We start from the raw sequence: 21820 nt of genomic DNA on the forward strand, positions 1-21820 counted from the left end.
TGGTGCCGAGGGACGGGCGGAGCGCGCAGACGCCTGCCCAGCGCACGGCCGGGGCGCCCGCAGCGTGGCCGGAGGCTCGCTGTGCCCGGTGGTTCCCGGCACGGTGCCCTTGGCTAACGCCAGCGGGAGGTTGGGGAAGGTTCGGTTGCCTGAGGTGATGGGCGCTGGAGAAGGGAAGCCCCAAAAGGTGCTCGCCGCCTTCCCCAGGCCACCGGCGCAGCCCCCGAGGGGACGCATCTGGGGGGCGCGGGGCCAGGATCGCCCTTAGGCGCTTCTGGAGGTGGATTTCTGTCACTTCAGGGAAGATTGGTGTCACTTGGAGAAAGCTCGGTGGGACCGCTGTACTCATCTACATTTTACAAATTGTACCCTCTTGTGGCCATCAGATTAAGCATAGGCCGCTGTTCACTGCGGTTCTGATTCTTTCAGGGGTTTTTGTGACTGGAAACAAGAAGTTCAATCGGATTTCAGTTTGCGTAGTTTGCTTTGTGAAAATTTTGGGTTCAGCTTTCTTTCATTGGCCTCGTGTTATTTTGATACCGTTCTGAGCAATGCTCAGCCCAGCAATAGTGCCCACCTCTCAGGTTTTACCCCGATTCTCATTACGTTTGCCATGCACTTTTATTTCTTTTACATGTTTCCACCCCAGTGATTCCAAAAGAAAGGCTGGGCACTGAAGGCAACTTCCCACGCTGTAAAGCAGATGTGAAAGAAAAAAAACCATTAGTTTCTTTTCCTTAAAAGTCATGAGTTAGAAGGCAAAAGCGTGTCAGGTCACATCTCGATTCCTTCTCTCCACTTCCAAAGGTTTGATGGACTGTGTCCAGAAGGAAATATCTTCAGGGATGGTGAGAGGCCATTCCTGACTGAGCTAAAAGGTTATGCTCCCTTAATTCCTGTAGCTAATAAAGGACTTTGCCCTGACAGAGGTTTTGGCTCACCAGGAATTGAGTGATAAATGAGGAAATGGAGTATTGAATACAGTTTTGAGCTTCTCGTATTGATAGGAAAGTAACTGCATTTGGATCAGTGTTATAGGAATAAGTTAAACTGGGTTTACCACTGCGGGCCTCTTGCATAGCTGTCAAGACTAAAGAACTTTCAATATCTGCTCATAATTCTGGGAAAGAAAATTACATTGTTGTTATGAGGAACTTGAGATCAGACACAGAATTGGAGCTAGGCACTAAAGCGTTTATTAGAGTTGCTACAAGTCCTCACTAATTATTTTCTGCTACATTCAGTATGTGCAAACAAGGCCTGTACCGTATACACGCACACGGACATTGGTTAAGTCTTCTTGTTCCCAAGATGTGTTATGACTTGTTCCCAAGAAGCTGTGGAAAATGAACGACTGAGTGAAAAGAAGAATTACAGAGAAATACTGAATCAAAGTAGGGGGAGTCTATAAGGAAGAAGACACCCATAAAGAATTCAGGATATTGTGATCAAGAAAAAGGGGAGATTCAGAAAAATATTGTTATAGTTTAGTGGGGAAGTGAACACAGTGGTTTGAAATAAATACATACAAGAAGTAGAAAAAGGGCAAACCTCATGATCATTACAAGCTATAAAGCGCAGGAAAATGGATGAGAACACCAAGGAATATGCATAGTTGGTAGTTTTAGGAACAGCTCAAGTTTTCTAAATCTTAACACTATTACAGGCCTATTATATCTAGATTTAAAAAAAATATATTGATACAAAAATGTAGAACTGTTTAATTAATAAATTTGTTCTATACTTGAAAGAATGTGTGATATATTTATATCGTATGGTGATGACTATGTGCCTTCCTGGTCATTATTAAGAAGGATATTGAGCAATTTTTCTTAGAGAGAAACATTTTAAAGTGCACAGGTCCTAAAGAACTTGAATTTGAGAGTCTAAAGGAGTTTGTGTGTTTGATCTCAGGAAGCCTGAAATCGTATTTTTAATAAAACTTAAATTATTGCAGAAATTCTGCAAGACATGAAGACTGACTGTAAAGTATTCAAACATGACAAGTGAGAACACAGGTAATAATAGATGGATTTATCTGACATCAATCACAGGCAATATATGCTGATACAGGATGCAATAAGAAATTACTAGATGGGAATATAGCAGCAGCAGCTCATGTGGCTTTGTGGAAAAAAATTGCTTAATTTCTTGTTAAATTACAAAGTTGCTTGTAATGGTGCAGGTACAATACAGTTGGATAGTTCTCAGGTGTTTTTCTGGAAAGTCAACATTGTATTCTATGGAGAAATCTCACACTGCATGCATCAGGTATGAGGGGATCAGCATAGCTCAGAAGGAGTTATTGATCAGTGGAGATGATTCTAGATGATTGTGCAGAAATGAAGAGTAGGACTGACGCTGTTTAGGATTTGTAGTAATTATTAGAAAGTCAATGTAAAATCTCCGTGAATAAAAACTGTATATGACTCAGCCAGCCTGGAAGAATTATATGTACAGCGGAGGACAGAGTGGTCAGAAACAGACGGGTTCATGTATGGAAAGGCTCTGATGGAGGAGAGGGAATGGCTTAGCCTGGGACAGCTGGGAAGGTTGCTGGCAGCTGCTTCTGGCTTATCCCAGCTTCACAAACGTCTATGAGCTCAGAAGCCCCTCCCAGTGACCATGGCATTTTTAAGGCAAACAATGACACTTTAACTTAAAATTCTGAGCTGTGAAGAGTGCTGATTCAAGAGCTGATGGATGAGCAGCCAGGGTGGGGGACACCATGGTCAGCAAGCGATGACCTGGTCGTGCTCTGACTTACACCTCCTAAATGGCAGCACTCAGATACAGCCAAATACAAGGTCACGCCTGTGGGAGTAAATAGTAAGGTGCCTCTGAAAGAAGCTAGGCTGCATAGCAAGCAAGCAACCCAACACAAACTTCTGATACCATGCTGTGTCTGTAAGATCTAATACCTTTTGGGTGTATTGTAACCTGGGAAGCTGTGGAAGAATGTAATGTCAGGGCTAAAAGTAGCTTTACTGCCATGTTCTAGAATTCTGGCGTCCTCACTGTTAACAGATTTTAAGAAATTGAGAAGGGTCAGAAAGGACTGCTCTAAAGATCTTTACTTTCCTTGCAGATCCATTTGCTGCACTTCAACATCTCGGATTCCTGCAGCACGCGCTGTTTTGCAGCACGCCCTGTGAATCACGTCTCAGACGCCGCTGCTCAGTTTTCACATCCTGCCACGGATACCCTAGCAGCAGTAGCCCTGCACTTGTACTCGAACCACAAACCTGAGCCTGTGTTCGTCAGCAGTTAAAAATTGGTGACTCTTCCTCCTGCATCTTGTGTATACGAACCCCTTCAACAGAAATGTCGTCTCTTTTCTTTCAACCCATATCATCACCTTAAATTGCACAGTGCCGGAAAGGCCCTAGTCTTCCACGCAGAGCTTCCTTTGAAGAATTCTGTGTGACAGCGTAGTCATGCAAAGGCTGTATTTGTTTTGAATTCCTGTATGCCTCTCTGGAAGTGCTACACTTTATCGAAATATGTAGGCCTTGACAGCAAAGACTGAAGGATTTGAAAGCACCGCTGAGGCTGTTGGATGCGGAGAACACGTCTGGGTCATTTATTCATCTGATAGTGAAAATTCCCCTTTTTCTGAGAGGGGAGCTCTGACATATCTGAATTATGCTAACTGTCCCTATGCAATGAATATTTCTATTTTTACATTTATTATTGTGCATGTTGACTGTGTTTCTAAACCTTGTTAGTAGGATGTTATTGAGTAGTTTTTTTCCTTTTTCTATGGATGACTTCCTGTTGCTAACTTTTGGTCCCACGTATCCCTTTTTTTTTTTGTACAAGATTTCCAGTACTTTATCTGTAACTCAGACTGCAACAGGCTTCCCTTAGACCTGTATGGTTGGTGGTCTGAGAAAATGAAGGATAGAGAGGCAGGAAGTATGAGCTCCAAGTCATAACCTTGTTTCCAAGAAACTTTGGAAGTCCACAGAAATCCAGAAGAGAAAAAAACTAGCCCCTTTTTCCTATTATTTATCTACCTAATCACCTAAAAAATTACTAACCCATGCAGTATTCTCATTAAGATAAATTCCTCATTACCTTAGGTGCATCCCAGGGTGGGTGTGGGAACAGTTAAAGCTGTTTACAGTTTATCTAAATAAGAGATACATACATGGAAAAGGAAGAAAGACCAAAAGGGGAGGAGAATGGACACTGTCAGAGCCAGAGCAAGGCAGCGGCACATTGGCACAGGCAGACAGTCACTCATCCAGACACACTCGCATACAGAGTCTCAATGGGTTGATACTTTAATTAGAGCAGCCATCTGGGATGACTGGACCGGACCCGTGTAAATTTAGGATCAGTAACAATATTTCTGTACATAGTAAAATGTAATAAATGTAAAAAAAAGCAGAAACATGAAAAAATGTTGGGGAAAAAAGGAAGAAGATGAGTTTTTGAAGGAAGTGTTTTAGAATCTGCCATTTCACTGACAGCAACTCAAATGGAGGCTTATTTTTTTCTGTTTTAAAAGTTACAAGTCACTTCAGTGTTCATGACAATGATGGCCTTAAAAATGCAAATAATTTGAGACTTGCATAGAGCAGGAATGATTGCGGTACAAGTTGCAACAGGGTAATATTCATAGCAGGCAGATTGGGAGCACATCCAACTACTAGAGAGATTACTTTACTAATTATCTAAGTCTGCTCTAGTGTCTTACCTTTTGCATATGAAGCTACCGGGCAGAGCTGAGAACCTGACACCCAGGCGCTGTAGCCCATGCATGAGCTCTGCACTAACAGGCTGGGCATTTAGGGAGGGGAATGTGCACTGTTCTCACGCTGCATCTCTTCTCTAGCCAAAAGTGAAGCTAAGTAGACTAAATGCAAACTGGAGTTTTTGCCCTTCTTGTCACCTAGAAATAACAACATAAATTGTTTTGGAACGGGTGCGCCTCAATAGTCACACTGAAGTTCTCCTGATTCTGCATTCACAGCCTAGTCCCCTGATTTTCCGTAACTGTTGGCTCCTTTCTGGCTCATGCCAGGGATAGGATGTGGCAGACATCTGTAACATCTTGAAAGGCATGAAGAAGGTCAGCAAGGGTCAGCTGTTTAATGTCTTCTCCAATACAAGAACTGAGGATCAAGAAGCCCAGCGAGTGGGTGGGATGGTTGAAACAAGAAGAGGAGGTCTGTGTTCACACCTCATTGAAGAAAGCGATGGAATGCTCTGCAGCGAGGCGACATGGATGCTGAAATCCAGTGTACTGGTCCAATGTGCTGATCTACTACCAGGCCCACTTGCAGAGTATATGGCGAGTCTCAAAGCAGAGCTCTCAAGTCAGAGACTTCCTGTGACTAACGGGCAAAGGCATTGGTGGCACGCGGGCATTATCAGCGGGTGTGCAGGAGGAAGAAGGTCGGGAGCGGTGTGCGTGCCAGCGAGGTCCATCGCGGTGCGGCACAAAGCAGGTGTGGCAGCTTCCATACCGCAGTGCCTTGAAGTGTAGTGTGGCTGCAGCCACGCGTGCTGCAGGGCCCTGTGGCCTCGGCTGTGCGGCGGTCAGGTGCACATCAACAGGGCAAAATACACAGGGCTAGTACGCAGTCCTAAATAAGTACGTCAAAGAGCATGCTTGGACACGGCTACCAAACACAGTGCAAGTGCCCACCATTTCATTAATCATCACTACAGCTTGTCACTATGTAGAAATTACTTAATAGTTATTAAATATTAACTCACAATTGTCTAAACTAATTAGCATGCAGGATTTCTTTCTGAGGTTTACAGTTTTCATTGATGATGGAAGCTGAGAAAATAATCATGAGAGAATCTGTAAGAATATATCTCTGTTCTGCGTATTTGTATTCAATATTGACTAAAACAGTACAGTGAGCAGAGAATTCTTTACATTTTCTGAAAACTTATGCATAAAAATCTTGTAAACCCATACATTCTGGAGATTTCAAAAACAACTTGGAAATGATAACTCAAATTCTAAATGAGAAGTTACATATGTAAAAATAAAAATCTCAGAAGATTAGAAATATATTATCAAATCAGGAACTACCTTTAATGTAAAGCATCTGTAAGAGGTTCAATAAACTTGCAGGGGAAGAAATATTTTATCTTTTGCCTGCCTTCTTGTAAGTAATTTGAAAACACTGCTCCTCCACTTAGGTAGAAGTAGGAGATGCAGTATTTGAAGTTTTCAATGGCGATCCTTTGTTGTTCCCCCTAAATTTATGTTTCTTTGTTCTTTATGATTTCATCATAATTTGGTTTCAGAGATGCTGCAAAGATAATGCCCACTAGTAATGCAATTGCTAATATCCAAATAAAATGTTTTTCAGAAAAGGTCACAGCATCATAAGCATAAATCTGAAACAGAAAACATTTTAAATATCTATTATTCAATTATTACTAAAATTCTGTATCAGAGTTTTAATGCATTGAATTCATAATTTTTAATACAAAACCTAAATTGTTCTCAGCACAAAGGTAGTGGAGTATGGTCTTTTTCTCTTAGATGCAAACAATCTGGGAGCTCAACAGAAATTTCGTCCTGCTTCAGGATTTCAGAATAAAATCACTAGGTTGCAAGGTGGAAGGTGGGTGGTGACCTCTGGAAAGCACTTTCAGTGATGGAATATCAGAAAAGATGGCTTTACATAGTAGGTATCAGTTGTGTCATGGCACAATGGTATTTGGTAAATAAAAAGCTGAGCTAGAATTATACAAATTTCATTAGTTCCTTATTCCACCTTTTCTGTATTTTCTCTGACTGCAGGTATTTTTGGCTAAGGCCTGTATCTACATCTATTTTTGTATAAAACATTGCATCATGAAGCCCCAAACCCCACTATGGCTCTTTGTGTTTTATCATTTTCCCACTGAAAACCAAAGATAATGATAACGACCTTTTAAAAACACTTTCTGGCTGTGTTCTATCAATAAACAACATCCTAACAAATAAGATATACTGATGAAGGCCCTCTGTGTGCAAACCTCCATGGGGTCACAAGGGTCACAGGCCACCAGTACCTTTTAGTGGAAACTTCTCTGCAGGTAGGCAGAAGGCTGGAGACTGAGCGGGATTTGAGGTGCAATCCTTGGCCTGATTGTGTCCCCTTAGAGATGCACACCATAGGTCAAGAGCCATGACAGGTCCCAGGGAGAAGACCAGAGCTGCAGGGGTTCCGGAGCTCTGCATAACTGGCAGACACAGTCTAGATGACATTTGAATTTGACCAAAATGCATTCAACTTACCATGTTTGGAAAGCTCTAACACAGCATTTGAGGGAAACTGATTCTGCAAATGGCCAAATGTGTGATGAAGACACTCACTATACAACAAAAGAGTTGAGGTTGGACTTGCACATGGGAAGCTTTTGATCTAACTCATTTGTTTTTCATATGAAATGGTATGATTGTTATTTTTAAATAACACTCAATTATAGTGACACAATGACATATAGTGACTACAAATTACATAAATTATAGTCTATTTATGGTACCTGAAATTTGTCAGACAGTTGACAATGGGAAAGTGCAGGAATAGTTGGTACTTTGAAATAGAAAATCCCAGATCCCCTTTACAGAAATCATCATCGTCATTAATGGATTCTTTGTTTTGCAGAAAAAAACCAAAACAAAACGTAGGCTTTGCTGAGCAGAAACATTTAACACCATTTTCAAGCAGTTCCACAAGAATTGCTGAATTTTGAATATAAAATCGAGCAGAAGTAAGGCTAGGAAGGAACATACCTATGCTGCTTTTAAAAGCAATCAAGCAATTTAAATAAGAATCTTCAGTTGACTAACAATTTTGTCTATTTTTTGCGTTCTGGTGCTCACAAAAGGTCTGCTATCAAACATACCAAAAGCTGGCTCTTTTCTTTACATATTTTGTTTCTTATTGATCCATAGGAAAGGCTTCCTTAAGAGTCAGATCAAAATAAAAGTGCAGTTTCCTAGCTAGAGCATGAGGTCCACATTTCGCTGCGGGAGTTGTAGTCTCGTCATCACAGCCCAGCTCGAAATGGGTGATGTGGGCTCAGACTGTAACTCCCATAAGGCAGTGCATTAGGAGAAGACAGCTTCCGTAGACGTGTTCAGGGGGTTTGAAATCAACTACTATCATTCAATTCATTCAAATAAGGAATATTTATTCTTTTAAAATCTATGTCGATATAATCACACAGATTAACAAGTCGTCTTTCTAAAGCAAAAAATCTTGGTGACAGTGTAGCATAAAATGGTTAGTTAAAAAAGGCAAGATTTTTAACAAGAGGTCTACAACAACTTCTTCCAAAGGTTCATACACAAAACACTCATCAAAAGTTTCCTTCATTGTCTCTGAGACTACCACCTTAAAAGATTACATGACGCAGAAAAGATAAAGCCCGATTTATCCCATCTAGATACGGGCCCAAATTATAAATGTGTTGTTGAAAAGATATTTCAATTCATATCAAAACTGCCTCAAAGGTAAATGGTGTTTAGCTCTGGAACTGTGGTTTATACCCATTTCTGGTCATAATATTAATTTTAATTTGAAATTATAATACTTACAGATATGTTGAAGAACATAGACTCTGGATTATATAAAATAGTCAGGACCATTTTTCCTGGATAGTCTTTTGTTTTTAACATTCCTGGTGCTTCATCGATATCTATAAAATTTAAAAAAAAAAAACACACTTAAAAATATTTTCAATTTTTTATTTTCCCCAGATGTATTAAATACATTTAATGTGGCTTTCAGTTTTGCAGACAGATAGGGAAAGAAAATTAGTCAATTTCTATCTTTGTTCAAATTTTTCCCCTAACTGATTTCTGAGAGGCACTGAGCACTGTCTCCTGTTAGGTGACAGATTACACTCACCACTGACAGAGGAGCTTGGGATTGTTTGGAATCCTGTCTCTAGCACAATGCTCAAGCATCAGTAGAGCAAGCTACTGGCTGTGAGAGATTGTCCAAATACACAAAGTGAAGCTTCACAAGAAGGAGAATAAAAACCCAGCGCATCATGCAGGGTCCATACCTGAGTCGTCATCCATAGGCTCCAACTCAATCTGATCGAGCGCCGTCAGTGCTGGACAGTCTTGAGACTCACTGTAAAACAAGCCCAAACTCCTTGCAGGCAGCTGTAGGTGCTGTTCACACTGCCTGAGACGTTTCAGTAGAGGTGGACTTGTGTCTTTGTTCAGCAGCTGCCTCAGGATGTTATGAAAGCTGCGTGGGGTCGTGCTCTAGGGAGTCCAGTACCGGAGGGTAAGCTGGATAAACGCTCTAAGCCCCCTCTCCTTTGGCGAACGTAGCGTATAAACAGCAGCAGGAGGTGTCAGATGCATTCTTCACATTCTTGCAGCTGTGCATGGGAAATATGTGGGCCTGATTTTTTCCTCAGTTGCCTTTTATTGCCTGTTAGACTTTGGGGTTTTCTTATTCTTATTAGCCTCCATAAGTGTTTGAGGCTCACTGATTTAAAGACATTCTCTAGTATTTCAAATATATGGTACCGTAGCCATCCAATTTAATGCATCTGTATGGGGACAACAGGATTGCCAGCTGCCAATAGGCATTTGCTGAGGTCCCGACACTGCCACCCTAGAGCCCTGAGCACCTGAAGATCTCATAGTGCTTTGCAGGCATGAATGAATTCTAGGACAACTAGAGATAAAGGAAAACAAGACTAATTCCAGTCAGCAAAGCTGCAGCCCTGATCCCTTCCTGCTTTCCTCCGTGTTTCTCACTTCTCATAATCCCAAATCGTTGGGATTATGATTTATGCTTTCCTGTTGCCTTTTACATATCACATGGACCAGCACATATCATATTTATGCTTTCCTGTTGCCTTTTACATATCACATGGACCAGACATCCTTTCTCTGACCTTCTCACCTAGGAAACCATGGATCCAGTCATGCTCATCTGCCTCCTTCACTCATGCAGCTGTCCTCTTTCCATCTTTACTGCATTTCTCCTGATTCCTTTCAGCACACCCAAAAGATTTGTGATTCACTTGCCATTCTGCTCATACCCATCACTAGTTTGAAATCTCTGCTTTACCATGTCCCCTGCTATAGGACTAATCTCTGTGCTTGCAAGGTCCTACACAACTTGGTTCCCTCCTCAAGTCAAATATATTCTCAGTGTTTTTTACTATCCTTCTCCTTCCTGTTTTATGCTGCCTTGAAAGCCGTCCCCTATCAATCAGCCTGTATCAGTTTATGCCATGTATAGTGCCCTTTCTTCTTCACATTGCAAATGCTGTTCTCACTGTTCCCAGGAAGTGACTTTTTGGGGATTCCTGCACACAGCGTTGTCATTTAGTTCAGTCTATCCTCTTTGTAGGCATAAGGAACGGCAAAGGGAAAAAGATTCTCAATGATATTGCAGAATAAATGTATAGAGAATCCACTGTAACCACAAACTATGTTGAAGGCACAGGCATGAGAAAAGTAATAGTATGGGGGAAAAGTCATGCTTTTCTTGGAATAATACTCAGCAAGACTTTTGGCTTCTGTTATTATGCAATGACCTTCACAGATCACGATTCTTGGTTTCACTGAAATTACTGGGGTTTACCATGGACTCATTGGGGTCAAAATTATTCTATAGTTTCAAATTTCATATTATCCTTACCTTTGACTTCACGGCCTGTCCTTTGGTTGACTTCAGTAACTGTGGCAAAATAAGGAAATGACAGATTTCTAATGGATATGAAATGCTTAAGCTGGAAGCATTGTAACTGGATTCTTCATTCTTAGAACCTGAAATGAAGTTGTCTAGTGTTATATGGCTACATTTAAAGGAAAAACTGTTCTGGTTATTTCAGTCATTCATTAAGCCTTTCAAGCCTTGGTGGTGGTTTGGAATGTCTCCTTTATAGTCCAATTTGAGTACAATTTTCCTTGAGCAGTTCTCACTCTAATACTGGTTGGGTGTCTGCCCAAGTACCAGAATTTAGCTTAGATACAATAATTTTGATACTTCTGCTTTATTTCTCACCTTCTCTGTACAGTCTGAGAAAGCTGAAAGTGAAGATATTTTCCCAGCCAAGGTGCAGTTGCATTCAGCTCCAGATGACTCGTTAGCACACTTTTTATACAGTTCAGGAATCTGTGGAAAGGCCATGAAAACTGATTCTATCTCAGTTTCTTGACTAAATCCTGAATACAAGATTTTACAAAAGAAGCTATGAGCAAATCAAATGCAACTATCCCTATATGCTGTGGGTGATTTCACAATAATGATATTTGCTGCAAGTCAGATACCAGCAAATATCAGACCAAAAATTTTATTTCATTTCGAATCAGGAAAAATATTGAAATCTTAGGATTCTTCAAAGAATCTGAAAATAGAACAAAAAAAGTTTTCCAGACTTACGAAATGCTCTTATTAAGATTTAAAAATTTCATCTGTACTTTATTGTTTCCACTAATACGACTACATACAAGAATTCTGACCTTTTAAGATTTCGGTAATTTTCTGTCAAAATGTTGGCGGTATTCTCTGTTTTGATGAGACAGGATTTTCCAGCAGGAAATTGTTCTCTTAGGAAACAATTGTATTTGAATTGTATTTTAAATTCCTAAAAGACTCTATGGAAACCAAAAAGACCAACACTGGATGGATCCAGGTCCCCCTGCCCAAACCAAGGAGAAGAAGGGAAGGCAAGGGGAGAGATGAACCTCTGTCTTCCTACTTTTCCTTGCTGGAGACAATACCCCTACCGGCACGGGCCGTTCCCTTCAGTAGCATGGAAGCAGGAATAAAAGCAGATATATCCTGGGGCCAAGGACATATGGAGTGAGTCCAGAGCCAACTAGTACTAAGGGAGCTCTTTGGGGAGGATGATTTTGGGGAAGTTCCTCTGCTGCCCCTGTGAATTTCTGGCCTAAGCAACTGCTTTCTGTCCTTATGCCTAAGGCCAAACCTGCCTGAATGACTGAGCTGCTCATCTGAGATTTCCTTTAGTCAGGCCCGGGTTATCTCATTGACAAAGGTTCTGTTTCTTGAGACTCACAGTATGGTGACAAGCCATCTAGTGGGCCTCTCCCTTTCCTGGGACAAACAGAAAGTGAACCTGTGCTTTAGTTGTTAGGAAGTGTCTATAAAGAGAAGATCTTTGAAGTTTAGAAACCTTTTGTAGTGTAGGAAAAAGGCAGGAACATAGAGAGGCAGGTATGTGTTAAAAAAAGCCCTGTGAGCACATTCCACAGGACATTTTCACAGAGGAACCACAAAAATTCTACTACTTCTTGCTATGGTGACAACTCTGTGTTAACTTTTTAGGTTTATTAATGCACAAAATGAAGATCTGTTTAAAAGCCTCAATTTGAAAATTTTCATCAAAAAGGTGGTTTTTTTTTCCCATATGTCTTACAATTTCAGAACTATTATGACTGGCACACTATGCAAGTTGTTTCAACAACAGTGCTTTGGGAGGTAAAGTGCTAGGTTTACAGATATCCTCTCCTGTCTTTCTATTTTAACTCATGACATCTTATCAGTACCTCTGCCAGTGATGATGAGAAGATTTGAAGTGGAAATTCTGGGACAGGTCTTTTCCTCATTAACGGCTATGATCTAAACATTTACACTGAAGTTACCTGATTTTATGTTTCAGTTCCTGTTCTGTCCCACCATCTATCCTCTCTGTTAATGTAATAATGATAATTTTGCATCATCACATCCTTCACAGCCTGATATAAAAATATGTATCTTCCAATAGTGTGTAATCAATTGGTCTCAATTCAAAGAAAATAAGCTGCAGTAAGCACACCTCTGAACTGTCCTGTTTGTACAGTCTGCTTTTCGGAATGCTGATTATTAAAGTACATAGTAGAAAAACACAGATCACTGTGTATGACATAAATGATGGTATAATAATTTAAGATATATTCAGCAACCACAAAATTATTAGAAAAGACTTACTTTTGAATCCTTATGATAATTTCTCTTTCTTAGTTTGCTGGGTTCTGTATTATAAATGTTTTCACCAAGTGGAATATCTGTTTTCTGTTCAGATTCGGACCTGCAGTTTACCTGTATATAAATACACCATAAGACATAGGGATGTAGATTAAGTATACATTTATTGTGTGGAAAGGATGATAAAAAGTTATTCTTAATGTCAGGATAATAAACAGAAGAAATGGTATGGTATTAATCTCCAAGGTACACAAAACAAAGCAAGTCATTCATCTATATCAAATATTTCAGTTCCCAGGAAGTCCTTCAGAGGAAAAGAATAATTTTTTTTTTCTTCATTCTTAGCCATCACCTCAGCAGTGACAACTGAGCCAACAGGTGCTTACTACTAATATGAATTATGTGATTTAATATATAGCCATAATTTCTTGACTGTGTCCTTCACACTCAGGTTCTTCAGGTAATCTCTCACCTCTACCCAACGCTGCTCAGAAACCATGTTCAGAAGACATCAGATGTTTTCAGTCTGCTGTGACTAAACTCTAGAGATCTTTTGTGTGTATTTTACTTTTACAGGCTTGTCTTAAGTTTAAATCAAAGAGATTAACAGAGTATATATCTTATTTAGGCAACAAAATCAGAAACACAAGTTTGGTATGAGACACAAGTTCTGTTAATCAGTTACATTTTAAACACAGGACATATGCAGTTTTATAATATTTTAAACTCAAGACCATACAATTCACAAAATGAAATAAAAATCTGTTAGTAAAAGAAATCTTCAGCCGTTTAAACCAGTTATGCTTATGGAATGACAATTAAATGGTACTTTTCTAATAGCAGTACGGTGAATGGTATCGTAATTGGGAACTGTGCAGTTTCTTGCCTCCAGCTATCTCAGTTCAGCTCTTTCATAGCAGAAGAACTTAGGGATCCTAAGGGAAATTTCTTTTTTTTTTTTGAAGCACTGTACTGAAAATAAAAGCCCTGAGAGGTCATGGGGTTACACGGAAAGTGGCAGTTCAATTTATTCAACCTAAATAGAAAAAGGCATATTTTAGCATACATTAAAAATAGACTCATTTTATGCACTTTCTCAACCTAGTGTCTGATTTTGTGTGTTAATTTATTTCTGCACAATGCATTCTCGGTACAGAAATTGGTAGACTGTTGTTGACAATTTCATCAGATAAACATGCAGAGAATAATACACATGCTCCTGGTTCTTTTGTGAAAATGAATGCACAAGGTAGGAAGTCCTTCCCTGTTTATACCAATTCCTAGGCACCACCTGATGGCTGCTTAGTTTTCTTGCTGGCAGTTCTTTTTGGAAAGGAAAACCATTTTCATCTCTTGGAGCTTTCTGTAGCCACAGCTCAGCAGTCACTGGAACTTGAGAAATGTTATGAATCAATTTCCCGCATACACTGCCACTCTTCAGTGTTATAATGTATGCTACCGTTATCACAAATACACGACGCTTCTGGGATAATCGCAGCTATTGTAGATTTACTCTATAGGTAGTTATGTTGTGAAAAGAGATAAGCACTCCCACAACAAAAGCAGCCATTTAAAAGAATGTATTAAAGCCCATGTTTGCACTGGCAGATAGATCTGCATTGAGAAGTTTGCTCCTCCTGCCTACTAACCTAGCACGAGGGTATAAAGGGACTGGTTTTATTCTGTTTATCTTGGAATCACTCATTTAAAAACTGGCTTTCTCCCTTTGCAGTGCTCCTACAGTAACGATCAGAAGACCATTTAATTGACCCCTCTTTTTTTTAGGAATGGCCTCATAGCATAATGTGCTTAGTGACGTGTTTTTGATTGAAGAATTCATAGTTCCACTTTTAATGCAAGAAAACCTGATTTTGTTAGTTTTCAGTGTATGTGGCAATGCCATGCTTTTACCAGAGTACTTAGGGGAAGCAGTTGCCAATTATGAATTGGTAAAACTGGTAACAGAAATGATGTGGACAAGCAGACCACTGCCACACATGATTGGCGCTGATGTTATTTATGGGGTTGTGTATTTTTAGTTGCTGGCAATGCCTGCCACAGTAGAGAGGGGTGGTAGATACAAACGGAAAGAACACTTTGAAAAGGGTGTTATTTTTATACTGAACTTCTCACATTGCCTAACTGATGTTGCCTCAGCATGACACTGAAACCAGTCAAAGAAAAAGTGTCTGTCACAAGACTGTAAGAACTGCCACACTGGTCAGACCAAAGGTCCATCTGTTTCAGCATTCTGTACAGCGACCGGTTGTGACTGTTCATGGAAAGAGAGTAAGAAACAGGATAATACAAAGTGGTCCCTATTCCTGACAATCAGTTTTTAAAGCATTTTGGGCCACTGAATTCAACAGCAAGCAAAGGAGATATCCTCCATATATTTGTCTAATTGCCTTTTAAACCTATCTGTACTTTTGTTTTCAAAAGCATCCTCTAGCAATGAGTTCAGCAATTCAATTAAGCGACATGCAAAAAAAAAAGCGTTTCCTTTTGTTTGCTTCAGATTACCATGGAGCCTTTGCACTTCTGAGAAACAATGAATGAACATCTTTATACCACTGATTTTATGCCCTATCCACGTTTAGTCATTTCTTTTCCATGAAGGAATGTCCTGTTTACCTTCTCTGGGCCTTATCCAGTGCTACTACATTGGTCTTTGAGAGGAATGCCCAGAAGAGAATGTATTTGAGATTTAAAGTTGGTACAATGATGTTGTGATGTTTTCCTGTTTTGTTATCTATTTACTTCATACAGAAATAATTGCAATATTCAGTTTGTCTTTTCTTGCCACAGAGCATGGCACTGCCTATCCAAATAACTCCCAAATCCCTTTCACAAGCAGTAACAGCTAAGAGCTCTCTGTTTTGTGCTTTCCTTTCAATTAATTACATTTGTTTGAATTTGTTAAGCATGCATTATAGCAGAGGTTTTACTGTCTGGCTGCTCAGCACTGGTTAAAACTTTCTTCAATTCCTTGCTGTCTGCTTTAGTTATGACTGTGCTGCACAATTTTTTATCTTCTGCAAACTTCTCTGCTTCAGTATATGCCTTTTCATTGTCTTTTGTGAATAGCTTGTACAGCAGGATCTGGACCTCTGTAAATCCGCTGGTACCTCACTGGCAATTTTCTTTATTACTTGTGAAAAATGATCGTTTATTTGGATCTCCCATCCACTTGCTAGCCCGTGGATGATCTTCGCTCCTGCTCCATGACAGCTTAGCTTGTTCAAGAGTTTTTATAAGGTACCTTTCGCAAAGAAGCATTTTACAAATCCAAATACGCAAGAATCAGTAGCTGTGCCTCATGCTTGCTACATCTGCTACACAATTTCCTTTCTCAAAATCCCTGTTGATTTTTCCCTCATATTTTAATTTGTTCAAATTTCTACTAGTTCTATTTTACCATAATTTCCATCAGTTTGCCAACCATGAAAGGCAGACTTTGGGTATTGTAGTTCCTCAGATCACCCCTGAAGTAGTTTTAGAAAACTGGTGGTGTCTGTCATCTTCTGCTCTCCTGACTGATTGAAATGATAAGTTACACACCACAATTTTCAAGTGAGTAATTTCATGTTCAGAATTCTTGAATGACCATTCTATGCCCTGGCAGTTATTTACTATTTCTTTAACTGATTTGTTCTACAATGTTTTCTAGTGACATGTCAGTGTGAGAGAATTCTCAGATTATTTTCCGGTTCTTGAAATCTCCCATTACCCATCTAAGATTTTCTTGCTATACCAAGGTTGTTCCATTCCATCAGAAGACAGTCTTACAAAGACTGATCTCACCCAATGCTTGTAGTTTGATCTCATGTAATCTTTCTGAACTACATCTCATGTGATATTTATAATTAAATGCATACGTCTACGTAATTAAATAGGAAAAAGTCTCCAAATTGAGAAAGTTCAAAAAGAAACTGTCTGTTTAGAAGGAACTGCAAGAAGAAATAATAAAGAAACAACAGTGAACAGAAAACAGAAGAAGAGGGATACCACTACCTGAAGTTTCATATATTATCAAATTTTTTTGAATGATGATGTTCATTGTGTAGCGGAATGTTTAATGTTCTATCCAAGGACTGAGAACAGTTGATCAGGAAATTTCAGTAATATTTTACGTAACTATTTTTTACACTACATAAATAAAACCTTACTTTTCGGTCTCAACCTAAAGATAACTCCCCCATTTACCAAAATTATCAAGATAAAATAATGCTGTATTTGAATAACCATTCAGAATAAAACAATGGTGGAAGCACAACTATTGCTCAGAATGAATTATCTTCCCTCTTACTGGCTTGTAACGTTTGCTGCAAACAGAGAATTCCAGAGTGTAACTATCCATTTCATCCCAGTCCACTTTTGCATTCACTTCCAGTAGTGATGGATTGCCAATGACAAGGTTTATTAATTGCATTTGAAACACTGGATGGGGTCTGAAATTGAGCAAGAAAGTGAAGATACATATGCAGTATTCTGTTCTCTGTAGCTGAAGAAAATCCCAAGGAAAGGAAAAAAATTTAATTCAATCTCTAGAATTTACTTCCATTCAAAGCTATGTGAATGGAATACGGAAAATTTCTTCATCATAACTCTATGTTTACTCCCTGCACAATATCAGTATCTGCTTCTTTGCCAGTTGGCAGAATGGCTAACTAGTCCTTTATTGTACTGTAGCCAAGGACAATGAAACTAACTGTGGAAGCATATTTAACTTTTTTGTCTGTAGCCTTTGCTTCTCCACTTATTTCAGAATTTAAAATCTCCACAAAGTATTGATTGAAAAATTCTCTTTCTGACTTCCACTGCTTTGAGCTCTCCAGCCCTTGGGTTTAATTCTTTCTTACAAGCCAACTCCCTCCCTCTTTTTCTTGAATTCTTTAACACACCCACACCCACACCATACAGTGCACACACACACTTCTTTTTAAGTTTATCCATGTCAGTGCATGAAAGAAAATACATACAAATGTAAGGGAAGTTCTCTTCACAGCTGGTTTTCTTTGCTTTGATCTCAGTGAGACCTTGGGTACTTAAAATAGGATTTATCTGAGTTTGAAGCACCAAAAGCTGAGCCTGAAGCCAGAGTTCGTCTTTTGGCTTGGCCTTCAAATTCTGTGTTCACAGAATAACAGGACAGTTGAGGTTGGAAGGGACTTCTGGAGAATGCCTAGTGTAAATCCCCTGAACAAAACAGAATCCACTAGAAAGGGCTGCTCTGAATCTCATCTATTCAGATTTTGAATATCTCTAAGTATGTAGAGTCCACAGGTGATGTTTTAATGCCCTCATAGTAAACTATTTTTTTCTTATGTTTCAATGGAATTTCCTGCGTTTCCTTCTGTGACCAGTGCCTTTTCGTTGTGTTCTTTCAACACTGCTTCTGAGCATTACCAGGTTGCTCTGGCCTATGCAAGTAATCACCCAGCTCTCACAGAAATTAATAAGGATTCAAATGTAAGTGGAGTGTCACATCAATTTCATAAGGAGGTATGTTGGGTTAGCACATTAAGTCTGGTTAAAAGGAATCTTAAGTGCCACTCTTCAGTTTTAAAATGTATGCATAGCTACTTAAATTTTCCAAAACTAACTGTGCTAGGCGTGCTGATCATTGGCAGCACAGTCTACTATTCAGGGCACTCACCCAGAAAGTACAAGTCCTCTGTTTAACTCCCTCCACAGCCAGAGGCCAAATCCTTTTCTCAAGACAGCATCCTGACTGTTAGCTTATAAAGCTGGGTGAGCACATTGCAGTCTCCATCTTTCCTGTTGCTGAAATACTTGCTGTTAGCCATGCACACAGGGAAACGAAGCCAGAAACACCGCACGCATGGGGGAGCATGATGGTTCAACCTGATAGCACTGTAGGGGAAGGGAGAGTTCTAAGTTCCTGGCTGATGGCTGGAACTGGTTTTGAGTTCTTACTCCAGTGACTAACAACAATAGTCTTAAGATCAGAGACCAGAGTTCAGCCATTCAGCTGCAAAGTCATTGTGCAGTGAGTGAGAACCCAGAATGAAGTGCTTACATGCAGAGGAGGTACTTATTTGGCAGCAATTCAGGCCACAGCAATCAAAGCAAGACTGTCAGTACCTCTGCAGTGTACACAAGCATCAGAGGCAGCAGCACAGTTGCTTTTTCCTTTAAGAGGCAGAAGGGTCAGACAGGTACCACTGAAACTAATAACTGGGCCTGAAACTAATAAATTGACTATCAAGATTTTAGCATTCCTGAAGGGTGTGCATACTCCTTCCATGAAAGAATTTCCTTATGGAACTATGTAGGCATCTTGACAGGTCACCTACTCCCAGCACAATCAGCTATAAATCCTGATATTACTCTCTGATATCAGCAGGGTGCTTGCTCAGCATAGGATAAAGTACTGTGGTGTCAAGAATACCTTGAATTCCTTCCTGCCTCCTCAGATGCGTTAGGTGTAGCTCACACTGTATCGGATGCACAGGACAAGACTTCGTCTTCTCTCGAAAGGGGGGAGTGGGGATTTCTAAATGTGCCTTGGGGATCTAAGAGCATAAATCTCTCTAATTTCCCGGAGGGACCTGCACTCATAAATGCTGTAATCTTTACAAAATAGGTCTCTAAAGTGTTTTGTCCTCCTGATATAGAATGTTAAATTCCCATCTAGACGCTCTTTTCCTTAGTGATTTGAACACCACTAATAACACTACCATGTGCTTACATTTTCAACAAATGGCCAGTCAGAGTGAACTCCAACTTCAACTAGTCAGCACCAGTTACAGTACAATTACCCTTCTGAAGTCTGGGTGAGAGGTGTTTATCTTAGTGATTACAATATGCTCCTCCTAGACAACTTTACCATGCAAACTTTTACCAGTAGAAATAATTTGCTCTACAAGACAAATCTCACCAAAATCCACAATATTTTTCACACAATTAAAATAATTCTACATACATTCATTTCATATACAAGTGGGCACATCATCAAGAATCATAGTAAATCAGTAAAAAAAAATGTATAAACATGCTCTAAAACTCCCTACTGTTAATTTTTTCATGTGCTCTTTCTGAATTTTACATATATAAAAGTCAAACTACATACATTGTTTTGTTAGATTAAGATTCTGTTTAAGCACTGATCTCTGTTACTTACCTTCTCTTTGCTTCTATTATATAAATTTGACTTATTCAATGATCTGCTAAGGAGCAACTATTTAAGTACTTGTGTATGTGATTCGAGGGCAGTAACTATGTCCATACGCAATAGAAAATGCATAAATACTTAAAAACCAAGTAATTTGGCTTTACTTTAAATGTGTTCAAATATGTTTATTTATACGGTTTTCATTTCAAATTGTCAAAAGCCATTTTTCTTTGATGAAAACAAAGGGTCATATGTATAGCCCAATTAAATCAATGGAATGGTGCCCACTTCTCAAATTAACTTTGAGACATTGAATCAAAATTACTGATGAACCTATAGACTTCACATTTACAGCTAGCTTAAGACTAAATTAGGCCAGCACTAAGGTATGTGACAAAAGATAACACATGTATGGACATTGACAAATTGAAAGAGACTTAAAAGATTTCATAACAGCCAAAGTAAAGTGCTTTTATTTCTCAGCAGAGAAGACAAGAGAGACAAAATCTGGTAAGATTCACTTTTGGCTGAACATAAGCCGTTAGAATACATTTCCCAGGTGATAATGTTTGAACATAAGGAAGAAATATTTTAGTAGACACACCTAAAGCTTACATTTGCTGAGATTATTGGGCTCTGCAAAGTCACACAAACTAGATAACGGCCATTTCATGTATTGTACACAAACTATATGCTTGAAAAAGGACTAAATGCTAAGTCTCTTACCTGTATATTGAGGGACTGGTCTGAATCTGAAAGTGTAGGCTGTGTTCAGATCCAAGTATTTAATACTATTCTTTGCTGTATTATTATAGTCTTGCATCAAATATCTGCACCCTTGTAACTTCAGGTCCCATTTTTTTCCATTTATAGTACCAAAGTCATGCAAGAACCATTGCTTGGATGCAAAGCTCCTGTCGAAAGGCATGGTGGGCTTTGCTGTAGTAGTTTTACTGTCCAGAATTCTTGTGATTGGGAAGATACCGCTCACTGGTATCACTACTGTCTTTTCCACATCAGTGCCTCTAAATTCATTTTTAACCTAAGGAAAGCAAAGCAAAGAGTTAAAGTTTACTTGTTAATTTTTAGTGTTGTGGTTCTGTGGCCAAATCATGACCTTCATTTTGAATAATTCTTTATGCCTGCTATTTGAAAGACCACAAAGCAACACAATCTGCCCTATAGCTTCAGTTTAAAATGTTCATAAACAAGCTTTCTGAGTAAAATTCCTTGTTGCTTAACAAATTCATGTTAGTTACAGCAATCTCACCTTTAGAGGTAGAATCCATGGTATGATCAGCAGTTCCATTTTAACACAATGTCTGAAGTTATGTGATAACAGCATATATCCCATAATTTATTTAAAAACATTAATGAAAATCGCCTTCCCTCAAAGCACCAACCCAATGCCATTACTATAGCTGAAGATGGGATAGAAGAAAAGTCCTCTAGCTAATCAGAATTTTATTTTCAGTTATGCTTGCTTTCTGACCAACACACAGGCAAGAAAGTACATAGAAACACCTTTCTGGGCCTGTCCCATTGCTAGTAAAGTGACTTCTAACTCTGCTTTGTGCACTGCAGCACGAGTCAAGTCTGGGTCTCTGAACTTTTGTGTTTCACTTTTGATTTCAATAGCTACACCAAAAAGAAATTTAGAAGTAGCATAAAACTTGCTGCTAAGTGAACCATGCAGAATCACCTTACCTATACTTGAAATAAAATTTAAGAATAACGTAGCTGCTTTTGT

This window comes from Opisthocomus hoazin, chromosome 7, assembly GCF_030867145.1.
Source record: "Opisthocomus hoazin isolate bOpiHoa1 chromosome 7, bOpiHoa1.hap1, whole genome shotgun sequence".
Lineage (NCBI taxonomy): Eukaryota > Metazoa > Chordata > Aves > Opisthocomiformes > Opisthocomidae > Opisthocomus > Opisthocomus hoazin.